Raw genomic sequence first — 24,927 nt, 5'->3', positions numbered from 1 at the left:
TAGCTGAACATGGCGGCTCATGCCTATAATCCCAGTGATTCCAGAGGCAAAGGCAGGAGGATCGCCAAGTGTGAGGCTAGACTTGGCAACTTAGTGATGCCTAAACAACTTAGGAAGACCCTGTCTCAAAATAGAAAACAAAAAGGGCTGGGGATTTAGCTCAGTAGTTAAGCACTCCTGGGTTCAATCCATGGTACCAAAAAGTAAAAAAATTAAGTAAAAATAAAAATAAAAAATTTATAATTACATTGAAATTTCCATGATTTCTGAAATACCAAAGACCTTTCCAAATACCAAATATCCTGTCTACTTAAATGTCAATATTTTAAAGAAAACAAATTGTTTAAACACATATATATATATATATATGTGCATCCTACATGCCTTGATTACCGATGGATAGATTGACAATAGATACATATAGATTCAAAGATACTTTTTACTACTTCTTAATCTAAATAGTGATTTAGATTTCAAATTGAATTTTGGTAATTGGAAACTTTTTGTTTTCTTGTTTGTATTTTGTGGTGCTGGAGTTGAACTTAGGGCTTTGTACAAATGGGGAAGCACTCTACCACTGAGCTATATCTTCAGCCCTTAAGACTTTTGAAATAAAGAATATTCATTAATTCATACTCTAAGTTCAGCTCGATAGCCCTATTTTATTAATAACTTTTAAAAGAAATTCTGAAAAGATTTCTACAAGTATGGGAGAATGCATAGATTCCATAACTATGAAAAAATAAATCAATAGATTTTTTTGAAGAGAAATGGTAAGAGGAAGATTTTTTTTTTCATGAAATGTCAGTAGGTTGTGTTTGTGTTAATGAGAAACATTATCTTACCAAATAATCCTGGTATCCTCATTTCCATTTATATAGGAAATTGATTAATACTTAACTAATTGGCACATGCAAATGGGGATTAACTGAATTCACTTTCTTCACAACTCAACGACTGTAATTTAGATCCTTACTTAGATTTAAATCTTTTATTATTTTTGAAGGTAATCATCTTCCTGTTGTTAGAAGTAAAATATCAAAGCACCATGCTAATTATAGCTTATTTGTGTCTCACAAATTAGCTAATTAACATTACTGAAATGTGAGTAAAGTTTAAACTTCTGAATTGGAGTCAAGCCTTTTATACAATACTATGATAAGATACATGCTATTGCAGGACACTGGGTCAGATAGACATTGGAACTAATAACTGTAGTCAGATTTTCAGTTCTACTTCAAAAGAATATATTATTCTGATGTTTCAATGCAATTACATCTGTGAACTTTTTGCAATTAGCCCTCCCAGATACAGAAGAGGTGTGAGGAGATGGGAAATAAAAAGATGTGCATGGCTGGGAAAGCAATCTTTTGAGTAAAATCTCAAAAGATTTATGGCATGCATGACTTGCTTAGGGAATCTATAAAATCAATTGTGTTCATGGTTTTTATATTAGCTGATATCTTTCAAAACCTAAAAGGCTGGCAACAATGATTTTTTAGGTTCAGGGGGGAAAAATCTTGTTTAACAGTTCATTTAGAAGGAAAAAGCTAGAAATCCAAGAGTTTCCTCATGTTTGGTCTTCCCCTGCTTTTTAAGGAATACATCAGCTGCCTCCAAAACTAGTGGCTCCCTGAGTTCCATCATTCAACTGGCTACGCACCACTCACCTGATCTGCCTTTCCCTCTCTTCTGTAAAGCTCTGTGCATCCCCTGCTCATCCTTTTCCTGCCTTTCTAGATAATTCAATAAACTAATCTGTGTTCAAACTGATAACAGTTTAAATCAGAGAAAATGTTAGTGGTGACCTTCTGGAAAAACACAGCTTAATCAAAAAGTTATGGGCTGACAAGGGGTTCCTTATAGGTGGAAAGCAAACACTGCGCCTTAAAATTATACCAAGAAGACTTGCTCACCCTGCTTTGCAATGAGCCTTAGATCTTGAAAGTTAACTTCCCAAATTACAGAATGTTTGTTCGAACAAAGAAGGCTTGCCTCAAATAAAGGGCTTTCAATCACCGTGTGAGCACATAGGAAAAGAATTGTTACTGGCAAAGGAGAAAAACCTCTCCTCTTTGACCCAGTGTCCCACTGAGTGGAAAGCATTTACTTTGATTCCACACACAGGTCAACGTACCACAGAAGCCAAAATCGGTTCTTAAGAACAACAGTGCTAACCACAAGCCACCCAAGAATCAGACACTTTTATATAGACCAGCTTCTTCCCTCACATGCTCCCTCATTTTCAAGGCCACATAGGTAGAGGGAACATTGAGCACCCCTGTCAAAATGGTTTCCAATGTACATGTGAATGTGTTCGTTCTGACATATTTTCTAATTATAAGGGTGTGGGAAAAAAAAAATGTCAAGGAAAAGAAAAATTTAAATTCAATTGTGTAAAAAAATTCACACCATCTTCAAAACATAAGAGAGAATGCTTAAAGGACAATTGTTTTGGTTATTTGCACTTTAATTCCCATCACCTAAAAAGAGGAAATATTGTTAAAAAATAATAAAATGGCTCTACTATAATATATCCCAACATAAAAGGTTAATTATGTACCCTAACTTTAGTACTGATGGTGGCTTAACCAATGTATAGTGTTCATTTCTTTTAGCTCTTGACTCCTAAAAACCTTTTCTGACCCACATAAACCATGTGCTGTATGGCATTACACCAACAGTACTGCTTTATTTTCTAATTGTTTTGTTGATTATATTTCTTCCCAAGTCAACTCCTTGTTCAATCTTCTACTTCATTAATAGATTTTAATATAGTACCTCCAAAAATCTAATGAGTAAATAAGCAAATAAATGAGTAAAAGAATGAATGAAAAAATGAGCTGTTTATTATTTGCCAAAAATTCAGAGGAACAGCATTTAGATAAATGTTATCCTTTGATTTAGAGGCAATCTAATTGAAAATAGAAATAATACATAGTAAGAAGGATAGAAATTTCACTATTTTTTCGAGATTATTAGATAATACTGAGGTATGTGTTGGATATTTTGGAAAGTTCTTTCAGACCTGTAAGGTACCATTTGATACACTGAACTAGACAGTTACTGAAAATAATACCCTGTTTATGTGAAAACTCATAGAACTACATTTTGATAATCAGAAAGCAATTGAGATTCTAGGGAATAAAACTTGCATTTCCATTCAGAACGGTGGCAATAATCAATAAGTAAGGCAGGAGTCATAGCTCAGCAGCAAAGTGCTTCCCTGACATGGGTGAGGCCCTGAGTTCAATCTCCAATATCACAAAAAACAAACAAACAAATAAATAAAATTCAGCATGGAGCCACTTTTCCAATTTTACAGTCATATGAAAAATGGGTTATCTTTCATAAAATATACATAATGCTAAAGGAATTTGTGTGGCTGATGCATTCAATGAACGTTTTAGTTCATTTTTTTTGCTGCTATAACTAAAAGACCTGACCAAAAATATTTAGGAGAGGAAATTTTATTTGGGGACTCACGGTTTCAGAGATGTTAGTCCCTAGAAGGCCAGCTACATTCCTTGGGGCTTGAGGTGAGGCTGAACATCATGGCAGAAGAATGTGGCAGAGGGAAGCAGCTCACATCAGGAAGCAGAGAGAGATTCCATGCTCCAGTTACAAAATATATACCCCCATAGCCACGGCCCCAATGAACCACTTCCTCCAGCCCCACTCCACCTGCCTCCAGTTACCACTCAGTCAACGCCATCAGGGATTAATTCACTGATGAGGTTAAGGCCATAAACCCAATCATTTCCCTTACAAACATTTTTGCATTGTCTCACACATGAAATTTTGAGGGATACCACATCTAAACCATAATAATGAAGTTTCCTTATTTTGTCTAATTTTAATAAAATGTATTTTTTATGAAAATGACATGAGTAATACCTTAATAATAAGTAACAGAAACTGTACTTAATAATTTGTATGGTATTATTTTCTTCAAAAGCAAAAACTCAATTTTCATGATAAATTTAATATTCTAACTTGCAGGTGGGGAAGCAATAGAATAGGGACAGAAGTAACTTCTCAAACTAATTAAAATTAGACCTAAACTTTGACCCCAATTCTGTGCCATTTCTGAGCTCAAGCTTATCATAATTACATTTTCTTTCATCATACATAACCAGAAGAATGTAAGTCCTACCAATACAGGTTTATTTATCTGGTACACCAACATATTACAAATTTCAGATCAATGCCTATCACATATAGTGGGAATGCAATAAATATTTGTCAAATGAAGGGATGATAGATAATAAGGATCATCTTGGAGGAACATTATGTTAATATTCTCAAATCAGTTCTCAACTCAACAAATCTAGGCGGTATTAACCTGAAACAAAACAGGGGTTAGAATGTATGAAGTTGGTTAAAATTTCTCCTGCCAATTGTGTTTTAGCAGTGCCTCATTGTCCACAAGAGTAAAATTTTTTAGAATATTGATGATAGTTTGGATAATTCACAATCTCACTCTAATACTTATGATAAATATTAGAAAGACTGAGATTCTTTTTGTCTATTGAACAAATTTAATAATTCCTAGAATAGCCTTAAAATATATGCAATGTTAAATAATTTCTTAAAACACAAAATTCAATGCAATATGTAAATAACTTCTGAATAGAAAAGGAATTTAATGTACTGAACCAGAAGACTCATAAACATAGGCTCAGCCAAGATGATCTACTTGCTAGTATTTCTCAAAATAGTTTTGGTGAAATATTTTGTGCTATGCATATTATCTCAACCTTATTTTTATTATTTCACATGATCAAAGCATGTAAGAGAGAGCATAAATAAAATAGCAGGGGCGTTGGGTACCAGCTGTCTAAATGGCTTTCTAATTCACAGAACATACTCCATGAATCTGCCATTGTTGGTGCAAAACACACTTTGTTCTTCCTTACCTCCACAGCTCTTCTCATGCTTTTCTCCTACTTGGAACACATTCTTAACTACCCAACTGAATTTCTAAGTTCAGTTAGTTTATACATCATTTCTGTGAAGAACTTTCCTAAGAAAAATATCGAATTAACAGTTTGGGAGCAATTTAAGAACTAAAATAACCCATCTCCCCCACCTGAATTTAGCATAACTTTTCCCTCTACTATTAGTTGGTCTTGCAGCCCAGACTTATACTGCTCAAGAGACAAATCCAGGCAGTAAAGCTCCAAGGTCTAGGCCTTTATCTCCAAGATAGATAGATAGATGATAAATAGATGAAAGATAGATAGATAGATAGATAGATAGATAGATAGATAGATAGATAGATAGATAGATAGATAGATCACATATATATAATTAAAGGCAGGAAGTAACAGTGGTACACAGACTTCTTGGCTAGAACTTGTCTGTGAAAGCTGTATCTAGGAGGTCTGCTTCAGCAAGACCTTGAAGAATATGCAAGATTTGAATAGGCAGAAAGCAGATGAAAAGACTTTGTAGATTGGAAAATGATCACATGAAAAGTTCATAAGGGAAAACAGATAATTTTAGGTAAATATTGATAGGGAGATAGATTACCGACAGCAAGAGAAAACTAACATTAGGATCATAAAGTGTCTGTTGATGAAGGAACTTCAGTGGCAAATGAATCAGAGAGTATTCTTTGAGATAAGACACAGCAGGTTCTTCAGTAATGGGAACAGCATGATGAAAGTGATTTTGTTTGTCAGCACCATTAACTTCTCATCTTACCTTTCCATCTGAATTATACCTTTTCTTTGATACAAAAACAAGACCAGTCAGAGGTTATTTGCAAGAATCATTTTAAAGATAAAAACTTCCAAGAAACCAATTTCAACCAATAAAGATCTAAATTTAATCATATGAGGAAAAAATCAAAACTTGGGTAGAACAAAAATAAATGTTAGAACTGGCACATAATAAATGTAGAGAAACTCACTAATGAAAAAAGCACATTTTTTTTTCAGACAATAAAACTTAGCTAATACTTATGTGGTGGAAAATCTCAACCTACATCAATTTTGCCAGTATTATGGGGTAGTTTTAATTATTGAGACTCCAGAGACTTCCCTCATTTAAGAAAAATATTACTAAAAGATACAGGATATCAACTTTCACCTTATATATTATAATGCAAAGAAGTTATTTTCGTGGGTTTTTCACCATGAGGGAAAATCCTTTCAAACAAATTACTTTCCAGTTTAAAATATTTTTCTGTACATCAGGGACCAACTCAATAATCTTGAGTGCTTTGAGGAGTGAAACACAGGAAATTCTTTCATCTTTCAGTTGGCATGTTTCCTCTTCACCACCATAATATCACACTTAGCGTTGGTTGGGTAAGACCAGGGTGTCTGTCCCACAACCATATTTGGTTTATTTGGGAGGCCAAGTTTAAGTGAAAGGTTCTCGGACCAGGTCAAAAGGATCAGCAGAGTGGCAAAACTGATTGTAGTAGAGTAAAATGCCATAGAGAAAAATGTTCATTTACCTTGTGTTTGATTTAAGAATAAGTTCCTCAGTTAAACCAACTCATCCAATATCACATAGTAACTCAGTTCACTATGTCCGAACAATCTTTGAACCTTTTGTTTTCTGCATCACATTTCTTTACCAAGCTAATAACCACCGACTTATTGTACAATCTCAGAAATTAAATATCATACATTCTAAATATCTTTATGGACCTGAGATTAATTTTTGTTACCAACCAATATTGAGATGGAATTATTTGTACATCGAACAAAATGCTTTTGTTCTACAAATTAGTAACACATTAATATCTATTTTGAATTTCAGGATAGTTCATTCTAGATTACATAGAAACCTTATTGACTCAATATCAGGAAGTCATCATTAAAAATAGTTTTATATTACATCTTAGGGACTGTACCTTACCTCCCATGATATGATTATGCACAATGTCTGAAACCTAGAACAAGTACAATGATTATTCACAGATATATTGTTTCATGATGTTGTAAGAGAAAGCAAAATAAGGAATCAAAGATTGATACTATTTATTTTCAGGACTATTTATATTTCTTTTGGGAATATACTATATGTGTAATATATTATTACAGTATATATGCATATATACTATATATATAATATATTACCTTCAGGAATATAAATAGAACAAGATATTTTATTGTCTAAGAAGGCAATAAGTTCAAGACATATTGAAAATTAAAACACTATGAATTCTGTCATAGGTACATTAGGAAGTTTCAGTCAAAACACAGACCACATACATGACAGTATACCATACAGCATATGTGTAGAGTAGGTTGTGTGTAGTATACCATCTAAGTTTGTGTAAGCGCACTCTGTGATGTTTCACAATGACAAAAATCACCTAATGACACATTTCTTAGAACATATCCCCATATATGTCATCATAAGTTGCATGAATATACTTATGTGTGATATTTTTATTTCCGATATCTTATGAACTTACAACATATCAATTTAACATAAGGAATGAAAGTTCTTTTCCTGATCATGCTTCTGAAATAAATATAAATATTCCTGAAAATAAATATCAATTTCAGTGTATACAAGTGATGCCTGACTATAAACAACTTTGGCCTGCTAGCATGTGGCCGTTTCAGGTTTTTATTTTTTCTGTACCTAATGGAAACTTATAGTTAAAAAAAAAAAAATTCTCATAGAATGTATTCTAAAAATAGATATTCCAACTCAAAGATATAATCAAGAAATGGTGGTCAGAAGACCTTCTCATTTTATTCTGACAAGTAATGACACACATATTCTTACTTCCCTTTCAATTTATCTACAGGTTTTAAAGACTAAAAATATCCTTCTGTGCCTTTGGAGAAGCATTAGCCATCATTAAACTAATAACATTAGGTGCATGTGCTAAATCATTTTGGCTCCGTGGAGGTACCCATTTAAGAAGCAGCTCATTTGCAAATCAATGCCTGCAATTCAGTTCATCTATCCTTGAGATTTCCCTAGGAGACTCTCCTTGCTTTCTGTGTCCATGGATGTCTCAACACAGGCTTCTACTATGTCCAGCCACTTGGGATTTTTGTAGTATCTCAGTTTCAGCTGCTCTTATAACTCTTAAGCACCATATAAATTATATAAAAATATGTCCATAAATCTTCTATGGCATATACTTGGAGAAACCCAAGGAAAAATCAAATGGAAACCACTGCTTTAACATCTTCAGTCAAAACTATTTGAAGTAACAGCATGTTGAAAGCTATGAAAGGATTTTGTTATTGTCCCAAACAGAGCAATATTAGCAAAGGGAAAAAAAAACTAAGAACTACCCAATACATTTAAAAAGAAGAGTGTAATGTTTGTAAAAATTTTCAACCAACAGAGAGGTTCAGTTGAATAAAGAAGGAGCAGGGGAGTTAAATTTGCAGACTAGGGCAACTCCAGCAACTTGAAAGGGGATATTAGTAAAGATTTTCTAAAGGAGAAAATCAACAGATATTTCCTCTAGATCTGCAAATTTGCAAAAATGTTTGGTGATGAAATCAACAGAAATTCCCTTATATTCATCATAAAACCATCACATGTCCAGTTGTTGAAAATGCCCATAATTCATCTTGGACCCTTTCTGTCTCCCATTCCCTACATTTAATAAATTATCACATTCTAAATCTCTTGATTCTGTCTCCCATTTCCACATCCTGAAAGAATTCTCTTTGCCACTTCTTACATTATCAGTATTTCATACTGTCCCTCATTATGTTTCATTGTACCTCTAGAGTAATATTTTATTAAGTATATTTTTGTTTTAAATAAAGTCATGTCACTCAGTCGCTTAACATTTCTCAAAAGTCTATACCTTATGGGATAATATCTAACCCTATGCTTTAGTGGTCTATATATTCTGCCCCCTCACCTAAGAAAAAAATCACCTTCCATTGTTCTTTTATTGCATTTTATGAACACATTGAGTCTACAATAGTTTCCCAAAAAGACAATGTGTTTTTGTGTTGTGGATAAAAGAATTTCTTTTTCTCTTACCTAAGGAGTCCCCTGCTAATCCATATGCAGCTCAATTGTCACCTTATTTTGAAGCCTCCAGACCCCACCTCTACTTCATAATGTCCTTACATGTAGTCTTCACTCACCAGGCACACAGTGCCTGAAAAGCAGGATTTATTTCTTACTCCATTTTGTATGTGAATGCACAATGTCTGTAATAGAAACCTGTAAACAGGTGATCTAGAATTGAAAGATTTATTCTATGTTGTCTCTGGTTCAATTGTCCAGAAGTTCATTCTAAGAACTGAATTTTTGTGCAAAAGATTCACTGAGGGAGTAGCCTTAGGAGAGTCCCGTAGGGCACTGAGGATATCAAAACATGACAGAGGGAGAAGCTAAGCAAAGGTTGACTTTAGTTCTAGTCATAGTTCTAATTCTAATTAGTCATAGTCTAACCCCACCAGGAGCTTTGGAGCACTAATGGCATACCAGAGTTGTGCTCTTTGTACCAAGCAGATCAGGCTTTTAGACCTCTGTGTTAGTCATCTATTGTAGTTTGTCAAGCATTGGAAGGCAGTGGTAGTAGGAAGTATAATCTACCCGTCCATCTCCAGACCAGCAGCTAAGGTCAGCTCAGCCCAGGTTTTGCCCAGTGAAAACAATTTTCTATAAAAAGAAATAACTTACTTCTTGAGTAGTCAATTACTCACTGCAGCTAAATCGTGGAAGGATTCAAGATGGAATACTATCTGCTTCTATTCCTAAACTTCAACACAACCTATTCTTTTTTAAGAATAGGTTATCTAAGCAGGGAACGAAGGCAGACAACCATAATCCCAGCTACTTTGGAGGCTGAGGCAAGAAGACTGCAAGTTCAAGACTAACCTCAGTAATTTAGCAAGGCCCTAAGAACTTGGTGAGACCCTGTCTGCAAGTAATAATCATAAATAAAGGGTAGAGATATGTCTCAGCAACTCTCGGTTCAATCCCAGGTACTGAAAAAAGAAGAACATGCTATTGTCGGTTTCTGTTTTTGTTTTTTCCTATTTCCTATCCGATTCCTCTTCTACTCAAGTGAATTCCTACCTCTGTACCTTGAACTAGTTTCCCAATGTGACATATTTGGGTGCCTTCTATAACCTACCTGAAATTATATAGCCATTTTCTGACAAAGCCACATCTATGACTTTAATGAACTGAAAAGGAGTGATATAATAGTTCTAAGAAAATTCTAAGCAGCCCCATCAGAAAATTCCTGTGAAAATTTCTGTTTCAATATTCAGTATTATCTGATTATTAATATAATTGCAAGAGAATCCCCAGGTTGGGGTTGGGGGTCCGTGGTAGAAAGTTCAATAGCACAGGTGAGCCCCTAGGTTCGATTCTCAACACCACATAAAAAAAAATAAAGGTATTAAAAAGAGAGAGAGAGAGATGCCCAAGTTCCCAGAAAATACCCAGAACATTTCTCTTTTTTTTCCATATTTTTTATTGGTGCATTATAATTGTACATTATGGTGGGATTCATTGCTATATATTCATATGTGCATACAACATAACAATATAATTTGGCCAATATAAGGAATATTTTATTTTTAATATTTAATTAAAATAAATTTTTAATTTTTAAACTCACCACAGATATTTTTGTTGTTGAGGTAATCCTGTGTGTCATATCTGAGGTTTGGTCCTTATTAGCCTCATCCCATATTTAGAGTAAATAAACTACTGGTAACCAAACAAGGTGTTGGCCTTATAGATCTGTTAAGTCTGTGTGGAGCTTTGTAATATTTCCTGGACACTCAGAACTAAATAAATAGTGCCTCATATATCCCAGGCACTTATCTTAGGATAAAACATTTTAAAGGCTTACATTTGCAGGCCATAAGAACATTAGTTTGAATTGATGATTATTAATATTCATACAGCATTTAGACATGCCTGCCCTTACATAAGTAGACAAACAAAACAAATGGAAATTATCTTTCAACTATATTTTAGTATTGTTTCATAATTAGTGCATTGTAATAAACAACTATTCCAAGTATTTTCTAAAATGAATAATATAGGTGAGAACACCGAAGATAAAACTGTCTCCAAAGAAAATATTTCTTCTAGTATGCAAATAAAGAGAGGAATTAAAGACAAAACAGAAAATTCCTGCTAGCACACATGCATATTTTAATCAATAGCCATGCAAAGATGTATGTAGCAATAAGAAGCTGCTGACCTTTTAAATTTTAATTTTGCACATTTTCTGTTTATTGTGTTGGATTCTGACCACAGATCCCTATTAAGATCACTGCATATTAAATGCAAGAGAATTCTACTTGCTTAAAGCTAATTTTGAGAAGTGTTTGTAAAAGTACAATGGCATCATATGTCACATTAGTAATGGGTGTGAAAAGGTACACAAGAAATGTCAATGGCAGTCATGTGTAACTGAGGGCAGAGAAGAGAGCATATTAATTCAGGAAATTCTGGCCCCACTCCAGGGATTTTTACAATCCCTAGACTATTTTTAAGAAGTTCTCAAAATTGAATCACACATTTAAAATGGAAAAAACAACTAACTGCATCCAACTCAGGTATGAAACTGAAGATAAGGAAATTCAGGCAGCCCTTGGCAGTGTGGTTTGAGCAGATAAAAATGGAAAATGTCCAAACCCTTTGACTGTAGAAAAGTCTCAACATTTGCATTTTGTTTCATTTTATTCTTCAGGCAGTATATTAACGCACAGGGGATTACTATTATAATTTTCATTAACATTGAATGCTCCAGATTCCGGTTGAACACATAATGTATTATTGAAACCTTGATTTCCAATTTTTAATGGTTGAGAAAGCAAGTGATTATATCCTTCTCTGAAACAATTTTAAATGACCTTCTATTAAATCAGTTATACAGAAAAGAAGTAATTTAGTAATAAGAATGAAAATCAGTCAGTTTGTATCTATATGAAATGAGGAGATGGATAAAATGAAACAATAAAATTAGCAGGCTTATTTAAACAAATAGATTCTGATTTACCTATTTGAAGTAAATGCAGTGGTGCAGTAGATAGAGCTTAGAAAAGTGTTATTTGAATAAATTAAGTTTCAGACAAGTGAGATTTGATACCTCAAGTTCTGAAACTCATTTTAATCATGTTATGAACACATTTTTAAATTATATTGCATTCTTCTTTTTTATTTCATTTGAAGAAAGTGAGGATGCCCATCTTTAATGATATAACATATTCTTAATGAATTGGGTTATTTTATAGATGTTAGATATATGTATATTAAAATATTTTGATATATCCCCAAACTGAGGAAATACTGTTATAGCATTTAAATGTGACCAAGTAACGTGCTCAGAATTATTGAAGTAAATATGATTTTTCTTTCTTGCTAACATCCCCAGCATGCAATACTTTTCTGGTCAATGTTTCTTCCTTTTGTTTTTTTTCACACATGACCAGATTATTCATTCTTAGGTATTTTTTATAGCAGCTTTCACTCCTGTTAATTTCAGCAGTCATTTCTCTTCTCTTTCAGTGTTTTTCCTTCGTCTGCCTACACAATGTTTTTCTTTCTTATTTTCCTCTGATTTTTTTTTGAAAGTCCTCATATGCCTTCACTTTCATCTGACAAAAAAAATGGTTTTGAAAGCTAGCACCACACAAATGAATGTCTGTTATTTTTCCTCCTGTAGTTTTTCCTTTGGTAACTTTTGGGGGCAATTTTAGATGACGCTTCTACTCGGTGCTTTATTTTCAAATTATTCCTGGTTTTTAATTATTTAAGACATTTGAGAATGCCAAACACCTGAGGGGATCTGTGTACAGTGACTAATTTCTTACCTTTTATAATAATGTAAATGTGTACTTTCCTCCAAGGGTTTTAAAGTATTTCCCAACTCTTTCCCTGGATAATTAGGTTTTCTCTTATTTAAAAAAAAATTTCCATGACAATGTCCTAAATACTGATCTTGCATATAAAAATACTTAAAGAAAATTCCGTTCTCTTAATTATATCAGAAGAAAGTATTTCTAAAAGTCATTCTGGGGGGCATGAATAATTCAGAAATATCATTGTGATGAACAGGAATTTATGTCACATTCTCAAAACTATAGTAGATGGTTAAAAGCAGGGAAGCGATTCAAAGCTTCATCTGAGATTTTTTTTTAAATATCAAAATAAGATCATTTCCATAAGGGTAGTTTCTGCTTTAAAAAAAATCACACTTCATTGATTGATACTGGTTAATTTATTAGTTGAGCTTTCTTAATGCTATTAAAGACAGAGTCATCTTACCCTAAAAAGAAAATATAGCATTATGCCCATATTACCAATACTAAAATAGTATTCTTATTTAGACACATAGATATTTTTGAAGGGTAGTTTCAGTTCAGTGACTTTTGTTATACAACTCAACCCCCATTAGTTCATTTAAAAGTCCCTTCAAAGCTGGTTTCTGCTTAACCTGCCTGGGATTCTCTTTCATCCCCCGCTCTAACTCTGGGTTCCATCCTTCATTGAATCGCTTTCGAAGTGCCCTGCCATATTTATTGTCTCTTCTTGTACAATCTGTTCCCTCTCTTCATTTTCATTCTCCTGCTTTCCACTTTCTTTGGCTAACTTTGGGCCTTTCAGAAGTTATTTCTCTAAGAAACTTTCTGGATTCCCTCCTTCAGGACTCCGGTTCAGATCATAGTACACACAGCATCACCAACTCAAGATATATCTCTGGTATCCTGGTTTTCAACAGTTTCTTCATTTCAATGCCAGCACAATTAACCAAAACTGAGAACTTTCCTGAAGTACACTCATGACCAGACTAGTTTTCATTAAAGAAAAAGACAAACATTTATATAAATTTGTATTTATTTTATTCTGAAATTTCATGGAAAAAGTAAATAATATAGTTTTGAGCACAAGGCAAAAATTAATATTTATCAGTAAGAATCTTGAAATAACAGGCAACTGAAAAAAAAGAGAGTGGGAGTGTTAGAAAGTGACATGGGAAATATTACTAGTGAGAGGGTTTTTACCCCATTCTGACTAAATGAAGAGGGAATACAGTCTATTTTCAACTGAATCATTTATATGTTAATAAGGTATCCAGAACAGTGATGTGGCTTCCAATGGAATTAATCATATGTTTTCTATTTAATCCAAAGACACTATGGGATATGCAAATGTTCAAGTGTAATATTAATTGAAGCAAAAATAATATGACCTTGGGAAAGTGGGCAACCAGAAATTAATTTTTATATATCCTAAAAATCCTTTGTTTGAAAATAATACAGCAATGAGGGGAAAGGTAGAGACGTGATTCTACCATGCATTTATGTATTAAAATATGGGCTTCTCCAAAGGAACAACCTAAGAAATGCCAAAGTGCCAAAAATAAGCCAGAAAATTGAGCTTAAAATAAGATGAGTGAATATGGACTATGATTTCTTACTAATGAGGTATAGCTAAATGAGTCCAAGTGCAGCACAAATAACATGGCTGAAGACTGGAAACCTTCAGGTCAAATATTCATTCATACCCACATGGGCAGTGATCTGAAAACTGAAAGAAGACCATTGGAAATATTTCTTCAGAAATATCCCCAGATGTTTTTAGGCTCTGGATTAGGGTTAAGATACATATTTAATGCCCACTTAATGACTGTATAATGTGTATTTGCCCATATGTATATAACTAGATAGATAAATGATTGATAGATAATACATACATAGATCACTAGGTAAATCAACAGGTAGATGTGTAAGTGTGGATAGATGATAGACAACAAAGATAGATGAATACATAGATGGATATGTAGATACATAGATGGTTAAGCATACATGACATGATAGACATTTGATACACAGATAGTAAGCATGAATAGATATATATATATATATATTTATGCTCATTCCTACATACATACACACATCTTACATTTTTCAGATAATTTCTATTAGATGTAGTATGAACCTTGAGAGGCTCAATGAAATAGGAAATTCTATGCATAAAGTCAATATTCAAATTAATTCATTCCTCTATACTGAAGTCTTAACACCAAGGTTATTTGTCTCTTTATTTTCACATGTACCATAACTCACTACTAGCCATCAATGTATCACTGACCCTTTGACCTATAATGCTATTATTAAGTGTACCAAATTAATAAGAAGCCTTGATACTCAAAGTTCATATGTCCAGAATAGTCTCCTAAGATTTACTTTTAACTTCAGTCTTTCTTCTAATTTGTTATCACACCTGTTACAATAAGCCCTTTGAGGGAAGGAATCATGCCTTTAAGTTTACTACATCCACACCAATCTAAAAATAGTTTTGGACTCATAACAGATGACTTATGAATATTTATTGACATATTTGGTTTGAAATTCCTCAAGAACCTGAGCCACAAAGTGGATCAAGGACTTAAGCATAGAACAAAGAATCTGCACCTAATGGAAGAAAAAGTAGACCCAAATCTCCATCATGTTGGCTTAGAAACTGACTTCCTTAACAAGAATCTAAAGCACAAGAAGTAAACTCAAGAATCAATAAATGAGATGCAATCAAACTTAAAACATTCTTCACAACAAAGGAAACAATCAAGATCACAAACAGAGCCTACAGAATTGAAGAAAATCTTTACCACGTGCACCTCAGATTGAACATTAATCTCTAGGATAAACAAAGAACTAAAAAAAAGAAAAGAGAAAAAGATAGAAAGAAAGAAAACAATAAAACAAATAACTCAATCAATAAATGAGTTAAGGAAATGAACACACACTTCACAGAAGAAGAAATACAATAAATCAACACATGCTAAGAAAATGTTTGACATTTCTAGCAATTAGAGAAATGCAACTCAAAACTACACTGAGATTTCATCTCACTCCAGTCAGAATGTCAGTTATCAAGAGTACAAATAACAATGAATATTGGCGAGGATGTGGGGAAAACAGCACACTCATACATTGCTGGTGGGGCTGCAATTTGGTGCAACCACTCTGGAAAGCAGTATGGAGATTCCTCAGAAAACTTGGAATGGAACCACCATTTGATCCAGTTATCCCACTCCTCACTTTAGACCCACAGGACTTCAAATCAGCATACTGTAGTAACACAGCCACATCAATGATTATAGCAGCTCAATTCACAAGAGCTAAATTATGGAACAGACCTAGGTGCTCTTCAACAGATAAATGGATAAAGAAAATGTGGTATATACACACAATGGAATATTACTCAGCCTTAAAGAAGAATGGAATTATGGCTTTTGCTGGTAAATAAATGGAACTGGAGAATATCATTCTAATAAGTCAATCCAAAAGAACCAAAGGTTGAACGTTTTCTCTGATATGCAGATACTAATTCACAATAAAGAAGGGATGGGAAGAATAGAGGTACTTTGAATTAGACAGAAGAGAGTGAAGGGAAGGGAGTGGGTCTGAGGGTCAGAAGGATAGTAGAATGAATCAGAAATTATTACCATGACTGGTATAATTGTACATCATGTACAACCAGAAGAATGAGAAGTTATACTCCATTTATGTATGATGTGTCAAAATTTATTCTTCTGTCATGTATAACTAATTTGAACAAATGGAAATAAAAAGAACCTAAGCCAAACAATGAAAGATGATAAAATTTAGCAATGGTTTTACTAATAAAGCTAGGCACCTGTGATCATATTACTAGAATTTTATGTCCAATATGAAGCAAATAAAACATGGGAAACTTAGTAGGAGTTTTGGTGGAGAAGACAGACACAGCAGTGTTTTGGGCAGAGAGATGAAACTACAGAATAATGCATTTTTAGATTCTAAATTGAACTGTATCTTTGTGACAGTTATTTAGGAAATTCCAAGTTTTTCATGGTTTCCTTAAGTATGGGGTCTGGCAATAAAAAATAATCTGGCATTTATCCTGTGGAATTCAGGCAGCCACAGAAGCCCAAATAAATCTAATTTCCATAGTTCCGTGATTTTAATAGCCATTTGCAGCACGGAAAGTGTGTTTGCTATTAAATTAGAACTATAAATATCATGTAATCTGTACACTAAAAATATGTAATAATTCTGGAAAGACCATGTAACTTCATTTGTTACTAATGTAATCAGGGTTATGATTTCCCACTGTATTGAGGAGGTAATAATTTCAGATTCTTAATGTCAAATGGGGCAAAGGTGGTGATTTTCATGTACACTTCTCTTAGAGCTAAACTACATATTTTTTTAGAGCAGGGTAGAAGAATCATAAGAATGGGATAAAAGGTCACATTTGTTCAGTTTATGTTTCTATGTATGTCCAAAACATTTTGGTAGGTGAAAAAAATATTGGTTAGTGGGGTATACCAGGATTTAACTCAGGAGCACTCAACCACTGAGCCACATCCCAACACTTTTGTATTTTATATAGAGACAGGGTCTCACTGAGTTGCTTAGGACCTTGCTAAGTAACAGAGGCTGGCTTTGAAGTCTGGACCCTCTTGCCTCAGCCTCCCAAGCTGCTGGGATTACAGGCATGCGCCCGTGGGATTCCACTGCACCCGGCATAGGTGAAATTTTAATAGCCAGTACTATTCTCAGAAGAATCACTACTAAATGTAAGAGTACTTGTCATATTCCTGAAGGAGATAGATGAGAAAGACAGGACGAGAAGCCCTATCCCAGTTTACAAGTGTTGGAACTCATACAAAGTTCTGTGTACATAGGAAAACTCATTTATAAAAATATTAGTCATTGATGTTTCCATAAAGCAAAGAGAGTTTCAACTCTATGACATGAGTCAATTACTGTTCCAAACCTCATTTTATTGTTTTGTTGTTTTGTGTTCCCATTCTAGTGCATAAATTTCTATACTGTTTTTTTTTGTTTGTTTGTTTTTTTTTTTGAAGCACTAACATTTCTAAACCTTTATGTAGAATCTTAATATGTTAATACTAGAAGAGACCTCGGACAATGACTAATTTAGACCAGAAGAGGTGGAACCTACTCTAGGGAAGGGCAGACCAGGGAAAATATCATCCAGATTATCCCAAGTCTAAAATCCAGAACTATCTAAAGGAGACATAGAACATTCAACCAAAGAAACAGAACCCACAGACAGGACAATCCATGTCTTTGGCAGTCTAAGAGATTTTTAGCCTGATCGTTTTCCCTATGTGATTATTTGAAAACAAAAATGAAAAGGATTTCAATTTCAGAAAAGCAGGAAATAGAGATATTAGGGAATGTAACTAGTTCATCTCCTTATATAAGTCTACATAGAATCTTAAGAAGAAGAAGGAAGAAGTAGTGGTAACAGAAGTAGTTAGCCAAAGTCCCTGCTCCAAAATAAATAGGCTCCAGACCCGAAAAGCAGCCATGGTTGGATTGTAAGTGGTTGAAGGACCCATGAATTGTTTTGATGATAAATGCCCATTTCCTGTAATATTCTTGGATTCCTCAAAAAGAAAGTGATGGTTTTCCCTCCTTAATTCTTCTCAGGAATTTTATTAATAACAATCATTTCTACACTCTCTCAATTTTATTATTCATGAATTCTTCCAAACCTGCCTATGTTCCCAGAGACACAGATGGAAGTGTTATAGTTTTGCACTACAAGTTACATAAATTTATAAAATTATCTCAATAAAGATTCTTTGTTAGCCCTCTTCAGAACCAAAAGAAGATTTAGAATTATTTTTATTGCACTAGAAGCTTTGAGGAGTTGGAGGAAAAACTCAGAGAAATATTGGGGACCCTTGACATAGTCTAACTCTCAAAATGAGAAAATAGAGGGCTCGAGTGTCTTCCCAAGGCCATTGTACTAATTAGTAACATAGCAAGATCTAGAATCCAGTCTTTCCAAAGTGAAAGCTTCTCTTTCCAAACAGGGCATCTAAAAGTTATTAGCTCTACAGTTCTGTGATCAATCTCCCAGTTAAAATCCTGCAGAAATATACATATGCATAAGAAACTAATGAAATAATCTTCTTCCTTCGCCCCACTACTCATAAAGTTATGAAAGACAAGGTTAGAGTTCTTTTAACCATAGGCTAAAGGCACAGTAATTTGCTGCCTGCTGATATTTATCTTCCATCAAATAACTCATATAAGGAGATATTAAAACCATGATTCTTCCTGGCTTTCAAATTTCCTAAAAATTAGTTTCTGTGGAGTATTCCATGTATCTTCATTTAATCCACTATCAACTTCACAGTGAGAACTTTGAAAGTAACATTCCCTTCTTTCTCCTTCACACACAGCCAAACCTGGGAACCCAAAATCTGGAAACATGGCTTATCCAGGCTGCCTCTGGAACATGCCATGTTCTGTGACTTGAATATTGAAGCTAATATGTACAGATAAAGCACGTTTGTACCAAAGTACATTTCTCCCAGTTTGTATCCATATTTCAAGCTCTAATTCTGATCAGAACTATTTCATGAAACCTTCTCCTGTAGACTCACCCACAGCTATTTCTCCCTGCTAGGGTACTCTGTAGAAAAGGGTTTGCTCTGCAGGTGATTGACTTTGTCTTTCCTTCAGGAATATAGCACGTGCCCTCTGTCCCAGCTCTGGTCATACAGACAGCTGCAATCTTCACTCTGACCCTCAGGAAATTTAGCTTCTTTTTGTTCTCCAAATTTAAGTTTGGAGGGAAGAGGAAGAATTTTTTTTATTAAATCCAGAGCTTAGTTGGAATTTTCTAAGAGATCTCTCCAAAAGGGAAAATAACTTAAAAAAAAAAAAAAAATGAAAGAGTAAAGCATAGTAACAAATTCATAGAAACTGTACCATTTTGTTGCATACTTTTAAACATAACATAAATTCGTAATAACCACAAACTGAATTGGCTGGTTTAATTTTGGGTATGCAGGCCCTCGGTTCTTGATCTCAACAATCCAGTCTATTCCCCATGCCATAAACCTAATTCGGAGAATATTCACACTGGGGCTTTTGTGTCAGTATCCTGTCTGGGCACAGGGCCACCGCCATGCTTCCTCTGACTTCACACTGCCCTGTCTTTTATCTGGGCAGCTACCCGAGCATAAAACCCAAGTTCTGATCTTCTGTGCCTTGAGAAGAACTTTCACTTCTTGAAAAGTCAGCAAGTCTCTGCAGATTCTCCATCAACCTCCTTTCCAAAATTGAAACCTATTCACCTATCAGGCAAATGAACACACAAAGACTATTGCAAGCTCCTTCAGGCCCTCGCAAATCCTTGAAGTTCATGCTCAAACCCCTTATTTTAATCTAGTGACCTTGCCTCAGATGGAGAGGTCCCTCCCAAGATTTTTTCCTTATGTGGGTTTCTTCCTGCCCCTTCCCTGCCCTCACTGTTCCTCACCTGACAACAGCAGCAGATTTCTACCTTTTCCAATCCACGAGCCACCTTCATTTGACACCTCTGGAAAGAATACTCAATTTTCTGTTAATTTGTAGAGGAGAGAAGATCGACATCTTCTAGCTCTTCTCAGAAGCTGATGACTCTCCCTGTTCTCTCAGATTCTCCAAGGGATCGCCTCAAGGGGCCTTGCCAAATTCTACACTTTGCAAATTTGTAGTGTTAAGACGAACTTTTGATTTAAAAAAAAAAAAAAAAACACATCCTGTAAGAAAAGTTCATTCCCTTGGGTTTTCTGTCGTTTTTCTTCTTAGCCATTGATCAAATCAAGTTATTTAGGAGAGTAAATTTTTTCTCCTCGTTTTTCCCCTTTCCCTTTTCTGTCATTTTAAGAGGCAATAGCCTCTGTGGTTCACGTTTCAGTGGAGGCAGACCAAAAAGAAGTAGCTTGAAAATCTTTCTCATTTTGGTATTTCAAAAGTCAAAACGCAGGAGAACTTGGAAAGTTCACAAACATAAACAGAGTGGCTTTGAAGAAACCTGAAGGGAAAGTGATTCACTCCAAACTAAGGACATATCCCAGGAAAGGACAGAGAGCACAGCTGCAGTTCTTCAGAACACTCAGGGCCCTAAGGGCACGCAGCAAGACCTCATAAACCCAGAGTGCCCCCATGATAGAGAGAGCAGTCAGGCACAGGCCGTCTTGAGGAGTTCCGGGTACCACACACGATAAGGAAGCAGCAAGCTGGCACAGCCCCTGAGGAGGCCCTGCAGACGGGGACCCTGAATTTCCTAACATTGACTTAGATGAATTAATAACCACATGAGAGTGCACCCTGGCCTGATGTTATATAAGCCCCAGAACTGTGTGTGGCACAGCTCTGCAGAAGGGTAGGAACTTCCCTAAAGTCATAAGATTAAATTAAATTTTTCACAGTACATTAAGATATTTCATAGAAAACAAAAATTTGTCTACAGTTTTTATGCCTGAGCTTGTAGAATAGGATTCATACTATTTGATTTACTCCTACACACCCTATTTTTTTAACTACTTTTATGGTAGTTGGAGACAAAGATCAAGCTTAAACTCACTAGAATCTATAAAAGACCTTGAATTCAATAAGTACTCAGTGTTAATAAATTCTGTATAATTAACATAATCCAATCATAAAATCTTTGAAACTAGGAGCATTAGAAAATCATATATCGTAATCTCTTTATTTCACAGATGAGGAAAATAAGGCCCAGATGGGTTGAGGGAGTGTTAAATTCACTGATCTACATAAAGCTTTACATTTGTTTTCTTTCCAAAATAATTTTCATCTTCTGAAGGGTGATGATTATATTTTCAAATATCTTCTTGAGGACTGGAACTTATTAACTGATACACCAGTAAAGTTATTTAAATGGGTAATGCACATTTTAAATTGTGTTCCCAAATCCCACCCTAGTGTTCCAACTACTTTTACAAATACAAGACATTGGTTCAGATTATCTTCTACACCGCCTCCTCCCCTAGGAGTATTCCCTTCCTCTGGATACTGGTGGATTAATCCCTGTACATTAAAAAAAAAAAAAAAAAAAAAAAAATCCCTGTACGTGGTTTCACCTCTTAAACCTTCACCTCTCTCCTGAGGAGAAAGTCAAGAGCACCATTTTTTAAGCAGGTCTTTTCCACACAGACAGAGTCCCTAGAGGGAGGTAAAACTAGATTGAGAAAGGTCCCAGGCCTTGAGGAAGATGTGGCTTTGCCAGATGGTACAAGCAAAAGCCCTGAGTGTTATGCAGCCCTCTGATAGGGACAGTCTACATACTCAGGACCATCAGGACTCTAATATGCATCCATTTGTTCTCAGAATGCTTGCTGTTTCCTTGCTACCCAAAGTTTTTCATTTTCTCTCCAGGTTATACGTGGCTTCATTTGAACCTCACTTGAACTACCTTTAATATTTAAGGGGGTAAGAGAAAGGATTGAAATGCCATGAATTTTGAACTCCATTCCTCATCCTTTGCCTTTGTTTTGTCTCCTCTCCTTTTGAGTACATGTCTAGTGGAAGCAAATTTCCCCAAATCTTCCAGCCTTCAAGGGTTTTTCTTCCCTTGCCAGGTGTGGTGACACATGCCTGTAATCCCAGGAGTACGGGAGGCTGAGGTAGGAGGATGGCAAGTTCAAAGTCAGACTCAGCAACTTAGCAAGGCCCTATCTCTAAATTAAAAATTTTAAAAGGGGCCGGGGATATGTCTCAGTGGTTAAGCACACCTGGGTTTAATACCTGGTACCAAAAAATTACAAGTTTCACTTTCCTTGAAATAGCAATTCTCTTAGTCACACTACAGCGGGAAATCCAACATCTCCCCATGTTCTTTAGACTATTGATTCAGCTCAAATTTTTAAGTCCATGTTAGAGTTCAACCCCACTGTCTTGCACACTGCAGTCCCTATCTTCTCTATAAAACCCAAACGAAGGTAGACCTTCTACTTCTTCACCTCCCAGATCATCACTAACTTGTCACTTGTCTCTATTTTCACTAAAGACATGGGGAGATCATGGCATAGGACCAAATAACAAAAAAACCTTTAAAAGGAACATTTAGACATCCTTTTTCGTTCAATGTTCCTTATTTACCATCACTGTAACTACAGGCTATTTCTCATTGTCATTCATCTTCTTTGACCCTTATCTGGTAAAATTTGGCATGTTCCTGTTTTAATCAGCTTTGGGTCATTGTAATCTAAATACCCAAAAAGAACAACTCAAAGGAGGGAAAGGTTTTTTGGCTCACAGTATCAGAGGCTCAGTCCATGGTGGGCCTATTCTATTCCTCTAGGCAGTGCCCACAGTGAAGCAGCACATCACTGAGAAAGGGTATGGTAGAGGAAAGCTACTCTGTTCACAGCTGGCCAGAAAGCAGAGAGGTGGGGAGAGAGACAGCAGGGAAGATGTACCCTTCCAGGGCACACCACTTCCTCCAGCCAATGCGCACCTGCCTACAGTTACCAGCAAGTATGCCCATTCAAACTAGGATAGATTACAGGTTACAGCTCTCAGAATTCAAAAAGTCCACCTCCAAACATCCCTGCATTAACCCAGGAGCTCTGGGGGCACCTCATATCCCAACCACAGCAGTTCCACTCTTACCTTTTCCCCCAGTATTGTCTGTCCCCTCTCTACTCCCACCCTTAGGCCCCTTCAACATATCACTCTTTGCAGATGCTGTATTTAGAAACTTCACCTTCTCTTATGTAATCATATAGCCTAATTTACCTCACATATATGTTATTCTTCATTTCCAACTAAGTTCTAAGGTCTATTTTCATACAACCAAAAGGTCCAGTTAATGAATTTGTTTAAACAAAAAAGTCACATATCCCCGAAGCTTAATAATTACATTCTTATGTGACATAGGAATAGTACTAATATCATATTATAATCCTAACTACTTTTCTCAATGTGAAAACTTTGAGCCTCTGTGTGTCTAAGAGGAGCAAATTATTCTAGTTTGATTTCCAAGTGAAAATGTCTTTTTCCAAGCCATGTGTTCCAGCTCAGGAATAATCAAACCAATGTCTCCACTATGGCCTAATTATGACTCTCCCTCCCAAATTCTGTACGGTGGACCATGGTACAAAACAGATGCCTTAGATAATCTTAAAAGCCAGTATTTTGATGTAAACATGTTCTCCATTTTAAAAGTTTTAAGTTGGGTATCAGATGTCTGCACTATAACCTCTAATATAAGGTGGCATCTCCTTGAACCAAGGCCTACGGTGTAGGACAGCAGCCTGTGGTTGGGATGGCAGGTCCTTTATGTAAGGGACACTGCTGACTGACAACCAGACAATTTTTACCAAAAAGACCCTGAAAAATGGTTCATGTGATCAACGATGGTGGTACCATCATACCCAAGTGCAGCTTCAGGCCTTCCTAGTTACCTGGAGCAGTAATAAGCTAAGGAAATCTTTGTCCTCATCATCAAGAATCCAACTTCTTGTGAGGTGCAGTGGCACACAGCTGTAATCCCAGGGGCTGTGGAGGCTGAGGCAGGAGGATAGCAAGTTCAAAGTCAGCCTCAGCAACTTAGCAAGGCTCTAAGAAACTTAGCCAGACCCTTTCTCAAAATAAAAATTAAGAACAGGCTGGAGATGTAGCTCAGTGGTTACGCACCCTGGATTCAATCCCTGGTATCAAGAAAATAAAAAAAGAACTCCAACTTGTTGGCAACTTTAATGCTATAGCGAGTGACTATAGCCAAGGAAGGGCTCTCTCACGTGTTTTCATCTCCAGTACTGCTTATTGTGAAGGGGATTATCTGCCTGTTCAGGTTTTCTCTTTGATGAACAGGTTTGAAAGTAATTTGGAGCATCACATGCACATGGAAACCAAACAAGGGAATATTTTGTGCAGCATTGTCAGATGACCTAGTTCTGTGATGACGTTTCCATGCATATGTACATTGACGTTGCATCCCTTCTTTCGTTGTCTGTAAAGATTGTCTCCTTACTCACGGGCACCATGACATTCACAGAGTCAGATTGTGTTCACATCAATAGAATTATCTCCCAAATTGGACTTCGTTCCTAATGATCACTGGGAGGCAGTTTTTCTCGAACTAGTTTAAAGATCAAGTATATGCTGTTTAGTTATATAAACC

This window comes from Sciurus vulgaris (genome assembly GCF_902686455.1).
Source record: "Sciurus vulgaris genome assembly, chromosome: 10".
Taxonomy (NCBI): Eukaryota; Metazoa; Chordata; class Mammalia; order Rodentia; family Sciuridae; genus Sciurus; species Sciurus vulgaris.
This window is presented reverse-complemented; position numbering follows the sequence as displayed.